General features: G+C 40.4%; 1 protein-coding gene across 6 annotated transcripts in view; it reads left to right on the top strand.

Annotated features, from left to right (window-relative positions):
* Positions 1-24358, top strand: part of SNCAIP (synuclein alpha interacting protein) — a 164221-nt gene that overhangs the window by 43738 nt on the left and 96125 nt on the right. Inside the window, exon 3 of one of the 6 annotated variants that reach the window (XM_070793260.1) lies at positions 5772-5839. The exons of 4 other annotated variants lie outside the window; for them this stretch is intronic. The gene's annotated coding sequence lies outside the window, so the exon portion shown is untranslated. Of the gene's footprint in view, positions 1-1785; positions 5840-24358 lie in introns of those variants that run through there. One more of the 6 variants, XM_070793261.1, reaches the window with a different exon arrangement.

Below are 24358 nucleotides of genomic sequence, written 5' to 3'. Positions count from 1 at the left end.
AGATTGGGGTGGCACTGAGGGATTTCTTGAGGCTTAACTGAAGCCAGAACACCAAAGACCATGTAATAACATTTAGTATTTATTCTTGCTAGTAGTGTTGAGTGCTGTTTACTTTCTTTGATCCTGAAGATCTTTGCTAGAAACATTAACTCTGTATCTAGGGCATCAGTTACTATAACCCAGATCTTATTTTACCTCTAACATTTTCTATTGATTCAGCATATACACTTCGGTGTTCTTTTGGATATGAAAGTGTTATCCTTTTTCATGCTTTTTTTTTTTTACCGTAAGTTTTGTGGTGTCTTCTCTTCTCATTTTACGTCTTTCCCCCCATTAATAGATGTGCTTTTTGACTCCAGAGGAAAATTAAAAATGTGGACTGATTAAAGACATTATTTCGTCTGTAGTGGTTGTGTACTTGGCATGGTCAGTAAATAGTTTTTTTTTGTTTTGTGTTTGATGTCATTAGGACCTAAACAGGCCTGGACAGAGGGTACTAATCAGCAGCATGCAGCACCTCTGTGTTTGGACCCAGCCCTCTAACTGGGATGTTTGTATTGACCTCATTGAGGAAGGCTGGCTGCTTAGCAAATTTGGCCAAGCCTGTCCTAAACTAGAAGAGTTTGTATGCAATACGTGGGCTTTAAAGCAGAAAACCAGATGATGCCCTTCCTCAAAAGAAAGGATTTGTCAGTAACGATGACCTGTTGTTTCCCCAAAAGCAAGATACTATGATCTCACCCACCGTTACCCTCTAGGAGGCAGGCCTGTCTGATTCATCTAATGGCTGTGTTGGAAGCAACCAGGCTTATGACAGATGGGCAAAGTGCAGTCTTGAAAATCTTGGATGTTGAGCGTTTCTTTATGATGTTTTCACAAATGTATTAAGTTGGTACATGTAATAATTTCTGTGAAAGTCATTAATTACTTTTATGCCTTTGCACCTCTTACTGGATTTTATCCATTGCCTCCCAGAAAAATGAGTTCCTTGTGTAACCAATTCTACCTTGTCATCGAAGATTACACCACTGCTTGCATTAAAGGCTCAGGGGTCTTTGCAAAATTTCCAGGAATGTTTTTAAACTTTTTTTTTTTTTTTTTTACTAAGATGTCTCTTTAAAAAATCCATAGATAAAATTGCTTTCTTTTAAATTATTGGAGTTTCCATTGGACCCTCATTAATAGGATTAAAGTCCAAGTTTCTGTTAAGTTATCTTCTCTGATTACTGAGCTTTCTTCTTCTCTTACTGAAGGACAGTTGTAAATATGGCATTATAGTGGGTTTTTTTTCTGATTTTCCAGATTTTGTGGTATCATAAACATTAGAAACCTTTCTTCATGGTTCTATATAAGGATTAGAAAATAGTTCCTCACTACAGAAAAGGTTCTTGGAGGTTTTTAAAAAATGTTTTTTAACCTTTTTAAAACTTCATATACTTTTGTATTTATTGATTTGATATTAATGCATTGCATATTAATATAAAGGCCATATACTTTAATTTGGGGATAAGATTTGACCTCACAGACCTCCTGAGTCCTATTCTAATGAAGGACCAAACTTGGAAAGTAAATATTATTTGCCCTGGCTTATATTACCTGAGTCTGAAAACAGGGAATGAGAATTGTTAACATTTTAAAAAGTGTGCTCAATTTAATGGCCTGTTTCTTTGGTTTATTAATTAGCACTCTTATGTACAAAATCAAAGATTTTTATTTACTTTATTTTTGTTTTCTTAGATAGCAAATCTTTTTAAGGAAGTGCTTTATTTTGACCTTACTGTATCTTTGATTATTTAAGAAAATAAGGCAAAAATTTCTCACTTATGAAAGAACTTAAGTTTCTTTTTAGTTTTTTTGTGTCATTTCTGCTTATTTTTCAATGTTTTCTTGTTACCAAATATTGCTTGAAATTCATCTCTGATCCTAGCTCAATGAAGTGTCTACATTTTCTCTGAAAACTTTGGAATTTTGCTTTCCCAAATTCAGAACCTAAATGCAGAAAAGTGAAATAACAAATCACCAGGATATCTTTTACACCTAAAACAGTTTTTGAGATTTCACAGATACTGGAAATATCACAGAGATGTATACTTTCATCTTATAAAAAGAGAAGTGCTAGAAACAGTTTTGCTTGAAATGTTACTATTGTGAAAGTTTATAGGACGAGTAATGGCACCCCACTCCAGTACTCATGCCTGGAAAATCCCATGAACGGAGGAGCCTGGTAGGCTGCAGTTCACGGGGTCGCTAAGGGTGGGACACGACTGAGTGACTTCACTTTCACTTTTCACTTTCATGCATTGGAGAAGGAAATGGCAACCCACTCCAGTGTTCTTGCCTGGAGAATCCCAGGGACGGCGGAGCCTGGTGGGCTGCCGTCTATGGGGTCGCACAGAGTTGGACACGACTGAAGCGACTTAGCAGCAGCAGCAGCATAGGAAGAGTTGTCTAATAAAAATAGACTCTCAGCCTTCCCTATGATACAACTGTATAAATTGTTATTAATATAAATATTAGTATAAAATTTCAGAAATTGCTTTATGGGAAGTTCCTGGATACTTGTCAGTTCTCCCACTTTCATAATATTTTCAACAGCCTTTATTTGTGGAGCAATTTTTAATTCACAGCAAAATTGAGAAGAAGATAGATTTCCTGTAGACCTCCTGCCCCTGTACCCACTTGCACAGCCTCCCCCATTATCAACATTCCTCACCAGAGTGGTACGTTTGTTAAAACTGATGACCCTATATTTGCATAGTATTATCACCCAGAATTCGTAGTGTACCTTGGTTTGTTCTCAGTGTTCTACAGGTGACGGATTTGTACAAGTATATAAGGGCCTGTATCTGCCTTTCCAGTATCATAGAGAGTAGTTTCACTGCCCTTTATATCCTCTATGTTCTGCCTGTTCCTCCAGGCCTCCAGAACTTTTTCTCGCTCACCGTGAACCTTGTAAAGAGAATCAGTCTTTTTATTCCTCACAGTTACAAGCCAAGAAAAAAATCATTGTGAACAAATGACAACATAAAACAACTTTGGGTTCCTTGAAAAGAAGATATGAGTCGATTTTTAAACAAATATTTATTTTTATTGTCTTCATGCATTTGAGTTGCAGGCTACTCACTTTATACCTTGCTTTACAGATAAATATATAGTTAACCAGAGTTGATACACCATGGCTCTAAATGAACAGTTAATATATCTGTGGACTCTGGAAAGTTTGTCTAGAACAGGTCTGGAATCACCACCAGTTTCCAGTTACTTATCGCCAGTGGATGCAGAACCCCATCAACATGGGAAATCCTTTAATACACATTTAGACTAAGATGATATTGCCTAGGCTGTATCTGCTATGCTTCTGTTTATTACTGAGATCAATTATATTGCCTTGGCTGTTTTCAAAAGTATGTTTCTTGTGTATTGCTTTAGTAGTTAGCATCATTAGAATTAGAGCTGGAAGGAATGAACAATTATACACACTATTATGGATGAGTATTCCAAACAACAATGTGTTGAGCAGAAGACAGCAGGTACAAGAGTATATACTTTGTGATTCCATTTATGTAAAGTTAGCAAGGCCAACCAGTCTGTTGTGCTAGAACTCAGGATAGTTGTCAGTTAGGATAGGGGAGGGACTGTGACTGAGATGGGACAAGAGGGAGATGGACTCAGTTCGTGAAAATTCGTTAAACTGTACAATTATGATTTGTGTGTTTTTTAACCAAAAGCTTGAAATAATGATAGCAGTTATAAGATAATTGAGGGGAAGAAACAGCTGCTGAGTTAAAGCAGGAATAGGAGGAGTGCCCAAGATGGGGATGGGGAGAGGCTGAGCCAGTGTGAAAACCACTGGTATAACCCAAGCACCATGTTTTGGAGCAAAGAAAAGAAGGGTTCCCCTAGAGACAAATTACACAGCTACTTGATGACAGCATTTATTAATGTATTTAATAACGCATGCATATTGAGCATGTACTGTGTCCTAGCTATGGGGCAGGATGCCTGTATATAGTTGAAAACCAGAGTGACCATGCCAGATCCTGCCCTTTTGGAGTTGCTTTATTTTTTTATTTTTTCAAAACAACTGATGATTGTCTTTATTCATTTATTTTACATTTTTATTGGAGTACAGTTGCTTTACAACATTGTTTTAGTTTCTGTTGTACAGAAAAGTAAATCAGCTATAGGTATGGATACATATATCTCCCCTCTTTTTTGGATTTCCTTCCCATTTAGGTCACCACAAAGCATTGAGTAGAGTTCCCTGTTCTGCATAGTATGTTCTCATTAGTTATCTTTTTTATACATATTTTATACATAATGGGCTTCCCTTGTGGCTCAGCTGGTAAAGAATCTGCCTGCAATGCAGGAGACCTGAGTTCGATCCCTGGGTTGCGAAGATCCCCTGGAGAAGGGAAAGGCTACCCACTCCAGTATTCTGGCCTGGAGAATTCCATGCACTGTATAGTTCATGGAGTTGCAAAGAGTCAGACACAACTGAGAGACTTTCACTCACTCACTTTTATACATCATAATGTATATATGTCAACCCCAATCTCCCAGTTCATCCCCTCCACCCTCCTTTCCCCCTTGGTATTCATAGGTTTGTTTTCTATGTCTGTGTCTCTATTTCTGCTTTGTAAATAAGATCATCTATACCATTTTTTTTCCGGATTCCACATGTAGACGTTAATATACAATATTTGTTTTTCTCTTTCTGACTTAGAAGTCAGGTTTTCTAGCTGACTCATTTACATGACCCACCCTGCCTAGTAGACATTTGAGTTTGCCTTCCTTGGTTCACATTCACCTTTCTCTTTCAGAAAGCTGGGCATTTCATTTTGTTAAGGCACAGGCTAGAATTTCCTTTTTTTTCCTACTTGTTGCATGTTTCATTGTGTTCAAGGAAGAATGTTCTGAGAATTGTGTTTAATATTTTTTGCAAGAGACCCTGGTCTTCCAGAGAGGCTGTGATAGGGAGCAGAGAGAATTCTTGCTGCATCCTCCTCTTGGCCCATAGACTTGAGTCCCCATCATGTCTGTGTGGGTAAACTCATTCACAGCACTTGGCTCCCAGGCTTGTCATTTGATCAGGCTCTCATCTGCATGTCAATGAGGCTTAAAGCCCATGGAAAGAATTAACTGGTCTTGGATGTTTATGCAGCTTTTCAGCAAAGGCAATTGAAAGCAAAGTTGCCCTGACTGAGTTGATTGTCTTGGAGCAAATATATAGTGAAGTAATCATGTTAATATTATGTGACTAGGGTTATATGATATTTTCAATGATCAGCCTAGTAGGAGTTTAAACATGAGCAAAAACACAAACTAATCAAAAACAGTAAATGAAACATCCCTTTTAAAGCAGATCAACTGGCCTTTTATTTATTTTTATACTCTTTTTTCAGAGTAAAGCATAGGACAAACTCAGGTTTCTTTGGAGTTTATGAACCATGTTTTCTATTTTCTATTGCATTTTAAAACCAACAATATTAATTTCCAGTTGTATTTCTTTTCTGTTAAGGCTAATTAAAGAAAACATGTTTGTTTTTCTAGGCACATTCCCAAATTTGCAAGTGCCAGGATACAAATTCTGGTTTTATGTTCCAAAGGAATGTTTAGGCTTTGAGATCATACTACTCTTTAGTAGAATAAAAGTTAGTGTGTGAGGAAGGTACATGCATTCTTTGTTCAAGAGTTTAACCTCATACCATAGACATTTCTAGAGTGGTAAGCAAATTCCATGCAAAGACTTTTCTGTTCCTTCTCCACAGGTTATATAAACACACAACAGATTCAACTCAGATTTAAAATCGTGTTTCAGAGGCCATAAATTTATTAGGTAAGACCCCTCAAAATTTGTACATTCTCTTTTGTTTGTGTTAATGTTTCTCATCTGTAGGATGGCCTCCCCTAAAAAAAAAATCTCAAGAAAGCTTGATTTTCAAGTCCTTTCAAACTGAGAGATAGCCGTGTAAGATCCTTCATGATTTTCCTTCTGAGTAAAGTTGAAGCAACTTTGTGCCAATACGTAATGGTATAGAGCAGTGGTCCCCAACCTTTTTGGCAACAGGGACCAGTTTTGTGGAAGACAGTTTTCCCATGGCTCGAGGGCCAGGGGTGGGGTGAGGGGAGGTGGTTCAAATGCATTACATTTATTATGCACTTTATTTCTATTATAATTACATCAGCTTCACCTCAGATCATCAAGCATTAGATCCTGGACACTGGAGACCCCCTGGTATAGAGTGAAGTCCTATTCTATAAAGTGATTAGGTTATAAACTTGGTGCGTGAGGCAGAAAATATGTCTAGTCACAATAACCCCTGAATGCCTGTTAAATTGCCCTTAAAATCCACCTTCCCATAAGCCCAGTGCTGTCAGTTTTTCCTCCAACATTGGAAACAGTGGTTTGTCTTTGCACATCAGATGATGTAGGGCCACATTATAGGGAAAAGTAACACTAGATCCTGCCTGACATGGTGGGATTCCCACAGCATGAAATGGAACCAAACCAATGGTTGGAACAGCCAGTTTCCTATCTTGAGTCTCATGTTCATTTTCAGGCCCAGACTCGTTGAGGAGAATGGGGAGTAGAATTTCTCATGGTATGCCAATTGCCTTCCTTTCTTCCTCCCTCTCACTATAGAGCTGAATTTAAGTTAATGCCTATATACAATGATACCACTGTATCTGTGAGGCCCCTCTAGGGCTTTTTCTGTGCGTAACACACCAACAGACATGTCAGGGAAAATATGTTATCAATTCCAGGGTTAAACACTTGAAAACAATACAGTAATGAGAGGTTGAAGTGGTCTGAACCCCAACTCTCCTACTGGATAGCATATCATTATGGTTTAGAATAACTGGTTCTGAAGGTGGGTGGCATTTACACATGTATAAATATATGTAGATTGTGTTTAATACTGTGCCAAAATGTATTTTGGCAACAATAGATGTTGTAAGAGTTGGCTTTTTTTTAAAAGGTCATTACACAGTTTATATGCCTAAAGTTCTTTCTGACTGGATTGAAATAATTGGGCACATTTTACTTACAATTTTATACACACACACACACACACACACACACACACACATACACAGGCTTCCCGACATGTTGATAAGGGCTTTTATGGTTTGACTGCTTCTGGAAGTTTGAGCACCATTTTTTTCTCACACTGTTCGACAGTTCAAATGGCACTCCATCCCTAGTGGCTGGTGATACGGGGATTAGCTCTACAGTTCCCTTTCAAATCAACCTCCTTGATTTCTTGCTTTCCTTTCTCTCACATACATGCACTCTCACCACCAATCATGCATCACCAAGGCCGGTTGGCCCCACCCCCTGAGTACGCTAGAGTCTGGCCCTGGTGTGGTCTTAGCCAAGCCACTGCAGCATCAGGCCTGACTCTGGGTTCCCTCCTGAGTGCTGTTTCTACTCTTCCATTCTTGCAGTTTGGCCTCTAATCAGCTGCTTGTCTGATCTCATTAAATGTAAATCAGCTCGTGATACTCTCTCTGGTCGGAACCATTCACTGGCTTCCCTCTACCATCAGAGTAAACTTCAAACTCCTTTCCATGGCCATAAAGCCATGAAACCCCCACCCCTCCACCTGCTTCTCAAACTTGGTCTCCATAAACTTGCTTGCACCTATTCTTCTCCACATTAGCCTTCCCGCTCTTTCCTTCTGTTGCATTCCCTCTCACTGGAGATCTTTTGCACTTGCCGTTCCCTCTACTTAGAATCCTCTTCCCCTACATGTTGTGTGCCTTGATGTCTTTTGTTAAGAAAAAGCCCTTTCTTGATCCACCATAATTTAAAAAGTCCAACCTCTCCCCCAGTCATCCTCAGCCTGCTTTTTTTCTTTGTTACTCTTACCCAAACCTGAAAATACTTCATATACTTGTTTGTTTATTGTCTGATTAATCCATTGGAATTGTGCTGTCCAGTTTGGTAGCCATTAGTCACATGTGGTTATTTAAATTTAAACATAACAGATTAAAATGAAATAAAGTCTAAAACTGAGTTCTTCAGTTGCCATGGCCATCTTACAGGTGCTCAGTGGATACTAGCTGCTCGTGGCTACCTCATCAGACAATGTACCTTTAGAGCATTCCCATTATCTATATGTATACACAATGAAATACTACTCAACCATAAAAAAGGAATAAAATAATACCATTTGCAGCAACATGGATGGACCTAGAGTTATCATTACTGAGTGAAGTCAGACAGAGGAAAACAAGTATCATATGATATCACCTGTATGTGCTATCTAAAAAAATGATACAAAAGAACTTATTTATGAAAGAGACTCAGACATAGAAAACAAACTTTTGGTTTCCAAAGGAAGTGGACAGAGGAGGGATAAATTAGGAGTTTGAGATTAACAGATATATAGTACTATATATAAAATAGATAAACAAAAGAACCTACTGTATAACACAGGGAACTATATTTTAACAAATGAGTTTTCTTAGGACAGTGAGCCTGTCTTGCTTATTCACTGCTGAATGCTCAGTGGCTGTGTCTGACACATGATGCTCGATAAATGTGTGGCAGGAAGGAAGAAGAGAAGAAGGGAGAGAGAAGGAGGAAGGGAGGTAGGGAGGGAGAGAGGGAGGGAAGAAGGAGGGAAAAAAGAGCCTTGTATCTTTCAGGAAGGGATATCTTTATCACTTTAGTATTTGTCTCCAGGCCTTCTGTATCCCAAAACAGGCTTAAATTTCAGGCTTACAAAATTTCTTTTTTATATATAAGGGAAGCCTTATATGCAATGGAGTCCCTTCAAATTCCCCTGTGTTTGCCACCTTTTGTCTCTTCTTAGAGTCTCACTTTGGGGACTCCAGCCTACAAAGAGAGACATTATCAGACTTCCAGGAGAAAAGCACATTTTTCCTGGTCTCTGTCTAGTATAATAAACCATTTTCCTTCCTTTATCTCTAGGATGTATGCACAATGTTTTTTTCTCTCAGGCTACAGTTCTCAAAAGTTAGAAATATGGAATGCGTGTACCTGCAGGTTATTTGTGTAACTTTTCTGAACTTACCTTGTGGAAACCATACTTCTGAGAGGTGTCTTGGCAATGTAAGAACTCTGCATCACACCAATTGGTGAGATGTTTAGCGTAAGGATTGTAGCTGAGTGTTGATTAAAAGCAGCACTTTCCTCCTGGCTTGCTTCAGAGCTAAGACCCTTATAAATTGTTGCTATGAACTTTTGAACTCAGAGAAACTTCTGGATGTATGTAATAAGACGTAAGGTGATCCAGAGCTAAGAATTTGTGTCTTCCTTGTAACAAATCACATCTATTAAAAATAAGTCTGATTCTTTGCTTTTTAAGATTTTCTTCTAACTTAATGTTTTAAAAATTATCTGAAACCTTTAAATACACTTTCTAAAGTGTTTTTTAAAGTTTTTAATATACAATTGTCTAGATAGGAAATGATGCCATATAGTTGATATAAAAATAAGAATGGTTTCAAAAACAGTACTTTGTCATTTTTGTTTTAAGACAGAGAAATCTATCATTTAAGCCCAGAATAATTTACTAAACTATGCTCTGAAGCCTAGACTTTAGTTAGATTTGAATTATCAAAATAATGTCATAGCATTTAAATTTCTGAGTAGTTTCACATTGAATATTCTTTTGCCCTGAGTGACAACATGAGATATTTAAATCTTAAACAGAACAAATACACTTTGCAGATTCTCTATGCCTTTCTTCACAAAGCTTACTGAATCAGTGAATACCTTTATTTAATAAGATCTTATGAGAGAAGTACAATAGCTATTAGAGGAAAGCCATATTAATTTAATTTTTTTTTTTTTTGGAAAAAGGTAGAGCAGAATATGTCTTTAAAAGCCAAGTGCTCATCAGCCCATGAATCTGTAGTTTTAGAGATAAAGAGCTGGGTCTCTAGCATGTGTTGCTGTTATTTGTAGCCACACATAATGGTGCCTTCAGCTTCTTAAGTGGAGGATCTGTGCTCATGGGATTCTTGGGTAAGGACATGCTGCAACTTGGAGAACCTGCTGGATTTTAAGCACCTCTTTATGCAGTCAGAGTTGATTTTTTTGTACTTGTGGCTGGGCTCTTTCATGCAGAAGTGGGAAAACATTGTTCCAGGGAGCACCTGTAAACACTTTCCCACCATGCTTTTTGAATTTTAACATTTGATGTCAAATTGCTTTTGGCTGCTTGAGACCTAAATATTTAGTAACATAGCCAGCCTTCCCCTTCCAAAGAGTATCCCACAACAAGCAAATGCCTGGAAGTGCTTCAGCTGTCTATAGCAGCACCAGTTGAACAGAATTCCTGGAGCCTCTTGGAGCTCTGGACCTTCTGTCTTCTCATCAGGCTAGTTGTTCAGCCAGTCCCAGAAATTAACATTGCAAGTGTCTTTCTCATGAAGATTGGTAATGAATAGGGTTATATTAGAGAGTGAGCTGAAAACTACTGGTTCCCACCAACTCCAGCATTCCGGCCTCAAGGCCGGAACACAATCTCCTCAGGGCCTTAGGAATATTATTCACTGTAGATTGTAATCCTTTTTCCAACAAGGACCTGCTTTGTAAACTAATAATTGGCACTTACCCCCATGTCTCAGTTTTCCTGTCTCTGAAACGGGGATGGTTATAACTACTTTGCAGGGTGGTTGTAAGTTTTACAAGTTAGGCATGTGAACTGCCTGGCACGTGGAAGCTGCTCAAAAACAGTACTGTCTCTTTAGCTTCATGAAATTCGTTAGCTGGAACTCTACTTGAAGAAGAGAAATGGCATTTTGGATCCCTTTCACTTAGCACTTAAGTTTTATTTTGTAATGTCTCCAAGTATTCTCATGAAAAAAAAAGTATGATTATGTGTACCAGAGGCCCTTATTATCTGAGAATAATCAGGAGAGGAATAAAAGCCCGCTTAAAAAGTGAAGTCACTAAAAACTTGAACATGTTTTCATAGTAAATAGTAAAATACACAAACAAAATTCACATCATTCGAATCTCTCTTGAAAAATTAAATAGAAATTATGGAAATAAGTCCATCTATGCCTCAGTCTGTATTTAATGAGACCTAGGTTAGATCTTTAGAATGAATTGCCTGTTAATTCTTTCAACAAAATTATACATTTATGTTACATGACATCCTTTATTTTGTGTTCGTCTTTGTAGTACATAATGATGGTCATTTTTGCAAACAAAAGAAAAAGTCCTTGTGCTTCATCAAGTTATCCAAAGCCTTATCTTTACCTTTTACTCATCAAATCATTCTCTTGTGAAACATCTGTTACACCATCATCCTTGTTGATGTGTTTCTGGAATTATTAACCCCTCTAACGTTTTCCAGTGATCTGATGTGTATTTTAAGCAGTTACTCAACACAATTTCAGACTTCATGGATCCTGATCTTTTGCAAGCTTTGCAGTTTTGCTTCCAGTCCACTTGCATTGTATTCGTGTTGCATTGAAGGAGGGTTGGAAACATCCCACAGCCCGTGTGGGACTGGTTTCCACAGATGTTGATTAATGGATATAGAGAGATGCTGCTTGTAAGCAGAGTGGGATGTTGAGGGCAGAGTGGCTAAAGCAGCCCATTCATGAATATTTTCATATTATGATGACTTTTCTATCCCTCTGTAACCTGGAAACTGTGGGAAGTTGGATAAGCAGGCTTCCTTGAGTGGAGTTATTGTCATCCCTTGATGAAGAGCTCTCTCACTGACCTTAAGGCCTCCACATGATCTTGTTCAGCATGTTTGCTCATGCAGTCCCCTGGGTTTTCCAGATCAGCTTTTCCATCAGTATCATTTGATCTACTTCCACATAATCAGTTTCAAATGACAGACCAGACATAGAAGAGAGAAAGATCTTTCATGTTTCCTCAGCCCTATGTCAGCACAGTCAACTTCTAATCTTCTATAAAACTGGCTGGTAATGATTTTGAAAGGGTGACCCTTGTAATTTTCCAGCACTGAAGGATGGATACAGTTTGGGAACAATGGAAAATGGAGGGTAACATGTGTGAATGTTTTCAATTCCAGCTGCAGAATCCTGATCTCATAATCATCACTGACCTTGATACATTGAGTAATTTTTTTTTATTATCACTGGGGATATTGTAGTAGATCTGTAGTAAAAATAATAATAAAAGCAATAACAACTAATTTCTGTTGAGCACTGTTCTGAGGACCTTGCCTCTGTGATCTCATTAACTCTTTACAAAACCCTCAGAGTTACCATATGATCCAGCAATCTCACTCCTGGGAATATATCCGGATAAACCTCTAATGTGAAAGATACATGCACCCTAGTGTTCAGAGCAGCATTGTTTACAATAGCCAAGACATGTAAGTAACCTAAATGTCCATGAATAGATGAGTGGATAAAGAAGATGTGGTACATAGGACTATTACTCAGCCATAAAAAGAATGAAATAATGCGATTTGCAGCAACATGGATAGACCTAGAGATTATCATACTAAGATGAGTAAGTCAGGCAGAGAAAGACAGATATCATATGGTATCATTTATATGTGGAATATGTTTAAAATGATACAGATGAACGTATTTATAAACCAGAAATAGACTCACAGATTTCAAAAGCAAACTTACAGATACCAAAGGGGAAAGGGCAAAGGATAAATGAGGAATTTAGGATTAACATATATACACTACTATCTACAGGTTCCCTGGTGGCTCAGATGGTAAAGCGTCTGCCTACAATGCAGGAGACCTAGGTTTGATCCCTGGGTCGGGAAGATCCTCTGGAGAAGGAAACGGCAACCCACTCCAGTACTCTGGCCTGGAAAATCCCATGGACAGAGGAGCGTGGTAGGCTACAGTCCATGGGGTCACAAAGAGTTGAACTACTATATACAAAACAGATAAACAATAAGGACTTACTGTATAGCATAGGGAACTATATTCAATATCTTGTAATAACCTATAATGGAAAAGAATCTGAAAAAGGTATATATATTCAGATACTTGTATATATATCTAACTGAATCACTTTGCTGTATATGGGCTAGGTGTGTGTTAGTCACTCAGTCGTGTCTGATTCTTTGCAACCCCATGGACTAGGCCCTTCTGTCCTTGGGATTCTCAAGGCCAGAATACTGGGGTGGGTTGCCATTTCCTTCTCCAGGGGATCTTCCCAACCCAGGGATCGAACCTGGGTGTCCTGCATTGCAGGCAGATTCTTTACCATCTGAGCCACCAGGGAGGCCCTGTATATCTGAAACTGACACAACATTGTATGTCAACAATACCTCAATTAAAAAAAATTTTTTTTAAACCCTCAGAGGTCAAATTCCTATTTACAGATGAGGATTCGAGTCTCTATCACTTACATGCCTGTGATCGTTGGATGATGGAGTAGAGATCTGTCAAGAGTGTGAGGTGAATATAAATGTCATTGTCCTCTGAGGTACAAGGATTACCACTATAAATCACCACAGGGGATATTTTGGAAATTCAGAAATCGGGGTATTTTTTGACCCCAGGAATGGAGCAGATGGTGGAGAGCCAGGTTTGTCCTCTGTGAAGCTCAAAGATGTGCAGGGAACTGCTGACTAAAGAGAACTGAAGTGAGTTCGAGCAGGGAAATTTTAAGGCTTATCAGTAGAAATGGAATGTGTGAAGTCAGAGAACTCATAGGAACGTGTACTGGTTACCAAGTGCAGAATCAGCTTAAATTGGAGAGGAGGAAACTGGAGAATGTCGACATGTGACTAGGTAATAAGGGAGCGAGCCAAGGACTCAATTGGAGCTTGACGAGTGAAGCAGCAGTCCAACTGAGGCTAAACTGAGCAAGAACCATGCTCAGAAGCCTTGGAAGTGCTCCCACCCACCCCACCCCACCCCCGCCATAATGATATAATGATAACAAAGGCATGCACATGAGTTGAATAATGTAGCAACTTGTGCTCCAACTATCTTCACCTTGGAGGATGGAGTTTGGAAAGTTTGATATTTGAGTCACAGATGAACTATATGGTTGAGAGGAAAAGAAGCTATGTTTGAAACATTGAATTTCTAGGTACCATGGCTTCTCTTGTTTGTCTCCCTAACTTTGTTGCACTTACTGCCAACAGTTCAGGAAGTCACATATCCATGCTGTGTAGCCTGTTCTACCCGCTGTCATTGCTTCCCAGAAAGGATGTGGTGTGCAAGTGACAGAGTTCCTTCCCTGGGAGACTCTGTGGGAGGAGGCTGAGACTGACCAGGGCCCGATGGTTGAAATTTGCTCCCTTTACCTCACCTGGAAGAGTCAGGCCCAGGAAAAGGGAAAAAAATGTGGAACTAGAAGTAAGCCTGAGTGTTTAAACTGAGGATCCAACATGACTTAAGTACAAAGGGGAAAAGGAAGAAAGAAAACATAATCCCTATTTGCCATAGCTCCTAGGATGGTGCTAGAAACTGGTGACGACTTGTAGTGCGTCTCTTGATTGATTTTAGATGATTTGAAGCTGAAAAATGTCCTAGAGCAACCCACCACTTTTAATTCATCTAAAAAAATAAGCATCTGTGTTCAGCTTCTTCTTGTTCAGATATTTGACATAGTTGTGAGACTTTTTTTTTTAATTGAAGTATAGTTGATTCACAATGTTGTATTAGTTTTTTGTGTATAGCAATAGCGGACCAAGACCTTTGACCTAATTTTTTATTAGACCCTTAAAGGAAAAGGAGGAAGAATATCAGACAAGTCCAGGTGTTACTGAATTTATTAGTAGAAGCTGACCTTAGAAGAAGTAGAAAGTTGTGGTGAGTTAAGAAGTAAAAAGAGACATGAATGCAGATGCCCCTCTTGAGATGTTCAGATGAAAGGAGAGAAGAGATGGGATGGAATCCAAAGCTGGGATGGGGTTTTTTGATTATTATTTATTTGGCTGCTCGGGGTCTTAGTTGCGGCATGGGGCATCTTCCATCTTAGTTGCAGTTGTGAACTCTTAGTTGCAGTATATGGGATCTAGTTCCCCGACCAGGGATTGAACCTGGGTCCCTTGCATTGGGACCACAGCGTCTTAGCCACTGGACCACTAGGAAAGTCCCTGGGATGGGTTATATTTGTCGGGTTGGTGAGACTTGAGGATGTGTGTGGTCAGGTGCAAAAAGACAAGACTGATGGGTTTAATCCTTAGACAATAGAGTAGAGATATAGACCAAGGGACTTAGGGCTGGAGTCAAGCTGGGAGAGGTTGGGGGGAGTTTTCCACAACTGCCTGCCAAGGAACTGAGCTTAGGCTGCAGAGACAGTGCATTTGGAATTCCAGCCTTTGGCAAAGAGCCATGTAGCACCTTCCACTTACAAACAAAAGCACCTCTATGACTGTCTTACGATTTTAGGAAATAAGTACTCACAAAAGCTGGCAGTTATACCAGACTTTGTAGCCTTCAGACTGGGTTCATGATTTCATTTGACCTATGCTAACCTTATTACACACACCATACACACACCTCATATGCATACAAACATATGGGTATGCTTGTTTATACACACACTTATATACATACACATAGAACTATATATATTTCATTGTCTCTAAAAGAAAGTGAAAGTCGCTCAGTCATGTACGACTCTTTGCAACCCCATGGACTGTAGAGTCCATGGAATTCTCCAGGCAGGAATACTGGAGTGGGTAGCCATTCCCAACCCAGGGATTGAACCCAAGTCTCCTGCATTGAAAACAAATTCTTTGCCAGCTGAGCCACCAGAGAACGCCAATATGTAAGTGTTAGTGAAAGTCATTCACTAACTAAGTGAATTCATTAACTAACTAAGTCAATTCACTGGCTCTTTGCAACCCCATGGACTGTATGTAGCCTGCCAGGCTCCTCTATCCATGGGATTCTCCAGGCTACCCACTCCAGTATTCTGGCCTGGAGAATTCCATGGACTGTATAGTCCATGGAGTCGCAAAGAGTCGGACATGACTGAGCGACTTTCATTGTCTCTGGGAAACCTTTATTAGGAATCTGAGGCTAAGAGCAGATATGACCTGACAAACCTTTCACAGTCTGTTCGTGATTTAACCCAGGTCTTATAGCTTCGGATTCCTAGAGACAGACTTTGCCATTCTCAGAGGCTGGCCTAGGGAGTGTCGTGTGTAGGTTCCTAGGGACATGTTCGGATTCCCGCAGACAGACTTGGCCATTCTCACAGGCTGCCCCAGAGAGTAAAGTCCTGTGCAGGTACTGCCCGCTCCACTTTACTTCCTGCTTCTGCAGGCCTTTCAGCCTCAGACATGGGGGCCACTCTTCTCGGCAATGGCAGCTCCTCCCCTCCTATGTTCTGATGGGGAGGCTCCCCCAGATTCTGCCCACAAATCTTCCCCATCTTGGGCCCTTTCTTTCTACATGCAGCAGGAAAGACCCCCACCATGGTCCTCATTCCAGCAGACTGTTTCTTCACGGCCTAGTTCTCCAATTCTCTCAGCTTTCTCTGCTACCACATTTCTTTCAGCTTTGAATCCAGTATTTGTCCCCATTCCCGCTCAAGGCCCTGCCCACCCCCTGCTCTGTGGAGCCCCGTAACCCTGGTGGGACTCATGATTCAGTCAGGCACGACTGAAACCAAGCAGGCAAGTTCCTCAGCTCTACTGAAGCTAGCAATTCCTTTTCAGTTACTGAGAGGATTTGAGGAGAGAACATATGCACAGGGTCCAGCTCAGTGCCAGGCTTAATCAATCCGAGCTCCCTTTCCCCACCAGAGTGGCCTGGAGCTCTTACTCACATTTCCCAGCACTTAGCACACTAATATAATTAGCAACATTAGTATATCTAAAAGGCAATTACCATTTAATTGCTCTGGCCCCAGCCAGCCTGAAGTTGCTCTCCAGTCACTTCCAATTTGGAGCTAGGGTGTTTTCAGTCTTACCCAGGCCAATCACAAAATCACTGCCTTGGAGAGAATTAAAACAACCTACAGGCAGCCATTGATTACGAGATAAAGGATTTGGTAATTTCCTCCATTTCGTTCTATATAAAAATGCACATATCAATTTGTTCCTGGCCACAGACAGCTTCAAGCAGCATCTCTCTGTGACTTAGTGGATTATCCTGCTTGGCAAGAGCAGCGCCATGCAGAAAGTGTGCCCTTCCCCCATACATGCTATACTGATCATCACAATAAATCGGTGCCCTCCTGTAGATCCAGACTTAGAATCAAGTTTCAGGCATCTCTTCTTAAAAGACATTGATTTGTATTACATACTCAATTTAAAGGAGTAAATGCCCTTCCCTCAGCCTGCAAGATTTGTTTATCTTAGCGCTACTGTGAGAACTTAATGCCCAAATGAAGGCAGCGTGTTTTATTTCTTCTACTCCCACCCGACATTGCATAAAGTTAACAGCAGCCTCTAATCATGAGGAACCCAAAGTAAATACTCTGAGATTTCGAATCCAGATCTTTACTATTAGAATCGCACATGTGCATTTGAGGAAACCTAGATTGCCTTAAGCCACACGGAAAGCATTTACATCTGAGCCACTTTACATGTGATTGCAAGTTAAAGTAAATTCTAAATAACTTTAGCAGTTTGCGATTTGGAAAACAGCCTGGGCCATATAAATTCTCCTTTAGTTCTTTTTCTGTTAAATCTTATGCCAAAGTAAATCGAAGCTGTAGAGAACCTTTGAACTCCTCAGTTCTCAAATGACCTCAGTGAAGTTGGATTGGCAGAGCCAGTGTTTAGTTTCCAAAGGAAACAGTTTTTTTTTTTTTCTTTCCTCCTTGAAATGTACACAGGACGGTTACCTTCCTTAAGGGAGGATGCAGTCCTTGGAGGAGGAGGATAATAGGTGGGCTTCCTGGGCCCCCCTGCTTTGGGCCCTATTCCTGCCTCTCAGAAAGGGGCTTTCTGCCGTCAGCAGCTCATCACCGCAGTTCCGGGGGAGCCTTGGGGTTGGCACCCAGGTTTCTTAACACCTCTGCTTCACAAGTCAGTCAGCTTTGCTTTCCCCCTTCCCTTTCTCTTTCAAAAAGATCTGTTGAAAGCAAAAGGTCTGAGGTTCTGTGCCACCTCTTCCTGCTGGGTCTCCACGCTTCAGTTTCCTTTCCTGTGAACTGGAGATTAAAAATGGATCTGGCCACAGGGGGTCTTCCCTTCTCTTGAGTGTTTTATTCTTGTACTCATGACCACACAGTTTATCACATTGTATTATTCATGATTTATTAGTTATTAGTAAATAATTTATTTAAATTTATTTTAAACAATATATACGTGTGTGTGTATGTGTATATATAGTAGGTTTGCATGTGTGTGTGCTAATTCCCTTCAGTCATGTCCAATTCTTTGTAACCCCACAGACTGTAGCCCACCAGGTTCCTCTGTCCATGGGATTCTCCAGGCAATAATACTGGAGTGGGTTGCCATGCCTTTTTCCAGGGAATCTTCCCGACTGCAGAATCAAACCCACGTCTCTAATGTCTTCTGCACTGGCAGGCAAGCAGGTTCTTTATCGCTAGCACCACCTGGGAAGCCCCGTTCATGTAATATAAATAATATATATTAACATAGCCTTAAACTTCAGTGTGTGCTTTCGACTAGACCGCACACCTCTTGAAGCCAGGGACAGCGGCCTCCATTTCTGTGCACCACCCTTGGAGTCCAGTGCTGAGCTGGACACACAGTAGTTCTCGGTAGACAACCAAGTGAGGCAGTCTTACAGAGGTGCCTCCTTAGCCATACTGTGCCATGGTTAACAAAAGCGTTATCCATCAGTCAAGACAACGTTCACAAAGATCAGTTTTACTCCCCTTATATTTTAATGTGTGCTGTTTTTAATAGACACCCATCAAGATATATAAATAACCTTGAAGGGAAAAAATGACATTTATATTTTACACTTTTGCTGTGCTGCCAAGGAACATATTACATGTTTGCTAATCCTTTCAAAAACAAATGTTTATGTAAGCCTTTAGAGAAGGGGGTTTAAAAAACATTTTTACCCTTAGACCTCAGCTCTGAGAGTATTTGCCATAAATTGTTACTATGTCAGCATATTTGAAAAATTGCATCACATAGACAATTTCTTAATTCCCTACTGCAAAATTAAATCTTAAGGTGGCTGTATGTTGTCTGCTATTTAGGGTTGTTTTTCAAGAATCTACAGACTCAGTCCAGGTGGTCATTGTGCCTCTGCTTAAATATGGTCAGGAATGGGGGCCTCTCTTCTGCTGGTATCAACCCTTTTCTCTTTCATGTAAGGCATCTTGAACTGGTGTACAGAATGTTTAAAGATCTTTATGATATTCAAGAGTGTAAATGCCCTTAATGTATGTTATTATTATTGAAGGAGAAGGGAGGGACTGCTATCCAAAAAATCTACATGACTTGTGTATTATAAACCCAAGAAAACTCTTATCAAGAGGTGCATATTATGGGCTCTATAGGTTGGGTGTACCAATTGTAAATGATTAGGAAACTGTCAAGAACCATCAGCAGAAAACCCACAGTCTGACAGCACTGTGGAGAGGTGGTGGTTAAGAACCAGTGGTTTCAGAATCAGTCATACCTGACTTTGATTCCTGTAGCAGCTTTGACCAATTTGCTTTCCTCTCTGGTCTTTTACTGTCTCATTAGTGAAATAAGAATGATATTAAGGATTAAACGAGATCACATTTATAAAGCAGAACACCAAAACAGTGTTTGGCCAAATTTATATTAAATAAATGGTAACCAATATGAGCAATATTATTGTGTTATTACTGTATTATTGTTATTATTATAAATTCAGAGGTGCCTGCTTGACTGCAGTTGACACTGAGGTAATGGATGTTTCTTAGGGAAGAAAAATGTGGTGTGGGGACTGAGTTGGCTACCTGTCTTAACTGCCAACTGGGGAAAAGGAGTTTAATAGGAAGTGTCAGCCCCCAAGCTTACCTCCCTTGGGTGGAATTGTAAGGTCCAACTTTCCTACTTGTTAACACTGCTATAAACCACTTACACATACCCTTATTGAAAGGGTTCAGTTCAGTTCAGTCCCTCAGTTGTGTTTGACTCTTTGCAACCCCATGGACTGCAGCATGCCAGGCTTCCCTGTCCCTCACCAACTCCCGGAGCTTGCTCAAACTCAGATCCATCGAATCGGTGATGCCATCCAACCATCTCATCCTCTGTCAAGCCGTTCTCCTCCTGCCTTCAATCTTTCCCAGCATCAAGGTCTTTTCTAATGAGTCAGTTCTTCACATCGGGTGGCCAAAGTATTAGAGTTTCAGCTTCAGCATCAGTCCTTCCAATGAACACCCATGACTGATCTCCTTTAGGATGGATTCATTGGATCTCCTTGCAGTCCAAGCGACTCTCAAGGGTCTTCTCCAACACCACAGTTCAAAAGCATCAATTCTTTGGTGCTCAGCTTTCTTTATGGTACAACTCTCACATCCATACATGACCACTGGAAAAACCATAGCTAATACTGATCTTATCATTATGTAGGTAAAATACCAGCTCATATCTTATCACTCTATTCTGTATTTTTTGGTCAGGCCAGTATTGTCCTAGTGAAACAATTCCTCCCCCACCAAAAGCCCTGAGTTGCAGCATTTGCTGATTTCCATGGTGTAAATCAGATTGATTATATTCTTTGCAGCCAAAGATGGAGAAGCTCTATACAGTCAGCAAAAACAAGACCAGGAGCTGACTGTGGCTCAGACCATGAACTCCTTATTGCCAAATTCAGACTGAAATTGAAGAAAGTAGAGAAAACCACTAGACCATTCAGGTATGACCTAAATCAAATCCCTTATGATTATACAGTGGAAGTGAGAAATAGATTTAAGGGACTAGATCTGATAGATAGAGTGCCTGATGAACTATGGAATGAGGTTCATGACATTGTACAGGAGACAGGGATCAAGAACATCCCCACAGAAAAGAAATGCAAAAAAGCAAAATGGCTGTCTGAGGAGGCCTTACAAAAAGCTATGAAAAGAAGAGAAGCAAAAAGCAAAGGAGAAAAGGAAAGATATAAACATCTGAATGCAGAGTTCCAAAGAATAGCAAGAAGAGATAAGAAAGCCTTCTTCAGTGATCAATGCAAAGAAATAGAGGAAAACAACAGAATGGGAAAGACTAGAGATCTCTTCAAGAAAATCAGAGATACCAAAGGAACATTTCATGCAAAGACGGGCTCGATAAAGGACAGAAATGGTATGGACCTAACAGAAGCAGAAGATATTAAGAAGAGATGGCAAGAATACACAGAAGAACTGTACAAAAAAGAGCTTCACGACCCAGATAATCACGATGGTGTGATCACTAACCTAGAGCCAGACATCCTGGAATGTGAAGTCAAGTGGGCCTTAGAAAGTATCACCTCGAACAAACCTAGTGGAGGTGATGGAGTTCCAGTTGAGCTATTCCAAATCCTGAAAGATGATGCTGTGAAAGTGCTGCACTCAATATGCCAGCAAATTTGGAAAACTCAGCAGTGGCCACAGGACTGGAAAAGGTCAGTTTTCATTCCAGTCCCAAAGAAAGACAATGCCAAAGAATGCTCAAACTACCACACAATTGCACTCATCTCACATGCTAGTAAAGGAATGCTCAAAATTCTCCAAGCCAGGCTTCAGCAATACTCCTGATGTTCAAGCTGGTTTTAGAAAAGGCAGAGGAACCAGAGATCAAATTGCCAACATCCGCTGGATCATGGAAAAAGCAAGAGAGTTCCAGAAAAACATCTATTTCTGCTTTATTGACTATGCCAAAGCCTTTGACTGTGTGGATCACAATAAACTGTGGAAAATTCTGAAAGAGATGGGAATACCAGACCACCTGACCGGCCTCTTGAGAAATTTGTATGCAGGTCAGGAAGCAACAGTTAGAACTGGACATGGAACAACAGACTTGTTCCAAATAGGAAAAGGGGTACGTCAAGGCTGTATATTGTCACCCTGTTTATTTAACTTATATTCAGAGTACATCATGAGAAATGCTGGACTGGAAGAAACACAAGCTGGAATCAAGATTTCCGGGAGAAATATCAATAACCTCAGATATGCAGATGACACCACCCTTATGGCAGAAAGTGAAGAGGAACTAAAAAGTCTGATGATGAAAGTGAAAGAGGAGAGTGAAAAAGTTGGCTTAAAGCTCAACATTCAGAAAATGAAAATCATGGCATCCGGTCCCATCACTTCATGGGAAATAGATGGGGAAACAGAGGAAACAGTGTCAGACTTTGTTTTTCTGGGCTCCAAAATCACTACAGATGGTGACTGCAGCCATGAAATTAAAAGACGCTTACTCCTTGGAAGGAAAGTTATGACCAACCTAGATAGCATATTCAAAAGCAGAGACATTACTTTGCCAACAAAGGTTCGTCTATTCAAGGCTATGGTTTTATCCTGTGGTCATGTATGGATGTGAGTTGGACTGTGAAGAAGGCTGAGTGCCAAAGAATTGATGCTTTTGAACTGTGGTGTTGGAGAAGACTCTTGAGAATCCCTTGGACTTCAAGGAGATCCAACCAGTCCATTCTGAAGGAGATCAGCCCTGGGATTTCTTTGGAAGGAATGATGCTAAAGCTGAAACTCCAGTACTTTGGCCACCTCATGCGAAGAGTTGACTCATTGGAAAGGACTCTGATGCTGGGAGGGATTGGGGGCAGGAGGAGAAGGGGACGACAGAGGATGAGATGGCTGGATGGCATCACTGACTCGATGGACGTGAGTCTCAGTGAACTCCAGGAGTTGGTGATGGACAGGGAGGCCTGGCGTGCTGCAATTCATGGGGTCGCAAAGAGTCGGACACGACTGAGCGACTGATCTGATCTGATCGTGTAAATACTTCCGGGATACCCAGTTTCAAGCTTCCAAGCAACTGCTCCATAGTCGCTGGTCACAGAGTTGGGAAGAGATGCGCACAGCTGCTCAAGTCAGTGTAAGCTGGCTCCAGAGCACCACTGGGTCAGAGGGAAGCATGTGATGCGACAGTACAAGATAGGATGATTGAAAATGAAATTTACAAGCATATAGAATAGAGGGAAAATAGTTTGTCCTGGGAATGACCAACAGAATTCATCCAGAAAGTGATTACTTGAGCAGCATGTTTCACTGCTGTTTTTCTGTCCTTGCTCTGTACTCTGTAGTCATACTGAGGGCAGAAGTCTTTTCCTAGCTGCCTGTGCTCAATTGGCAGTGGGGTGCAGAGGTGGAGGGTTGAGTGGTGGTCTCCCTAATGACTTCTGAACATCAGATTGTTTCTTTAACCAGTAGTTTAAAGATTTGGTCTTGGACATAGTGCCCACGTTTGTAAAAATGTCTCCCTTCCTCCCTTCCCTTCTCCCTTCTCTTCCCTTCTCCCTCTCTCCCTGTCTTCTTTATTCCCTTCCCTATGACCTCACAAGTATTTTCTATCATCTCTTTTGTAATCCTAACAACCCCCAAGAGATCATCAGAACAGGTAATACTACTCCTGTTCTGCAAAAATGGTAGAAACATTAGAAAACTGCTATACTTCATAAATTTCTATCATGTTATTAATGTCATTGGTAATACATAATTTTGTTATTTGGAAACCTTCACTGTTACTCAAACACCCCCACTTCTGTAATATTTTTTGAGTCGAGAGGGTCATTTCAACCTCTGGCCACCTTTCCTTTGTTGTCACACAGTTAATTTTCTTCTCTCCCTCATGGTTGTTGGAAATTGTATCACACTGTATCTAGGAAATTGCATTACAGTGCTATAAATACATTTCTGAGAACTTTTAATTAAGTGATGATACCTAGAACTTTCTCATTATAGTTAAATCCCGAGAGATGATAAAACAGAATCCTCTTGAGAAGCTGTTTTGTTTCCAGTGGCCCAGCACTGAACAAACATAATTCTGTTACAAACCATCTCTGAACTATTAGAGTGACACCAGTGGAGGAGTGTGTCAATGTAGTGGCTTCGAAAAACCCAGGTCTTCTTACTAAAGACTTCTTAAAAGCTTTCCAAGTGCCTTATGACTCAAACTGAAGAAGAAGCCATCTGAGCTCACTGACTCGCCATTTACCATGAAGTCCTCTGTGGATGTGCTTGAAATCATCACTTGCATCCTGCTAATCCTTGTGAGCTTTATCGGAAACCTGTGTTTATTTTATTCTACAAGGAAGTGTATGACTGGACGTCTAGAGACATCCTTTCTTCTGATTTTCAGTCTTATATTTGTCCACCTCATTAAGAACCTGGTGGTGAATGTCATGAAAATTGTTTATTCTTCTGGTTGCATGTTGGATTCAGCTGGCTGCAAAGTTCTGCGCTTCACGGCAGCTCTGACGACATCCCTGGCCATCTGGTTCATGTTACACTTTGCATTGCTCTACCACCAGAAGCTGTACCAGACTGTCCGCCCCTTGAGTGAGCCTCCAAACC

This window comes from Bos indicus, chromosome 7 (assembly GCF_029378745.1).
Source record: "Bos indicus isolate NIAB-ARS_2022 breed Sahiwal x Tharparkar chromosome 7, NIAB-ARS_B.indTharparkar_mat_pri_1.0, whole genome shotgun sequence".
NCBI lineage: Eukaryota > Metazoa > Chordata > Mammalia > Artiodactyla > Bovidae > Bos > Bos indicus.
The sequence above is the reverse complement of the archived record's forward strand: the minus strand, read 5'-3'. Positions and strand labels throughout refer to the sequence as shown.